Genomic DNA, 527 nt, shown 5'->3' with positions numbered 1-527 from the left:
CAGTTTTGACTCGAGAGTGTAGTGATGCACCCATATTTCATCAGATGTCACGATACGCTTTAAACAGTCCTCCACTTCTCGCTGAAATTGATCCAGAAGCCTTCGAACGACATTTTTTGGTTTTGTTTTGAAACCTAGTTGACAGCTAACTGGCGATAAGCGCTCGAACGACACGAATGTTGCCATCTGTAAGGCTCGTTTGGCGTCGATCGTGAGTTTAGTTTTCAACCCATTCTCGCCCGCCCTTAAATTCTCACATGATTCTGAGACATTGTACTGTCCCCAGACTGTACTTGCAAACGCGTTCAAATTTCTGACGGTTTATAACGCCTTCATTGGTCAAACACTTTATGATCATCCGTTGTAAAGGGCAGGTGGAACTTCAGGACAAGGCATATCTACTGGTGATCTCAAAACTGTTAGTGGAAGTATCTGCAGAACGGAGTGTTCAAGGAGGGTACTCTCAAAGGGCGGAGAGATCGTCTAGACGAGACACATTTACTGTCGATGTAAAAAAAATGTTGGAG

Source organism: Photinus pyralis, unplaced genomic scaffold, assembly GCF_008802855.1.
Source record: "Photinus pyralis isolate 1611_PpyrPB1 unplaced genomic scaffold, Ppyr1.3 Ppyr1.4_LG6, whole genome shotgun sequence".
In the NCBI taxonomy this organism is placed as follows: Eukaryota; Metazoa; Arthropoda; class Insecta; order Coleoptera; family Lampyridae; genus Photinus; species Photinus pyralis.
This window is presented reverse-complemented; position numbering follows the sequence as displayed.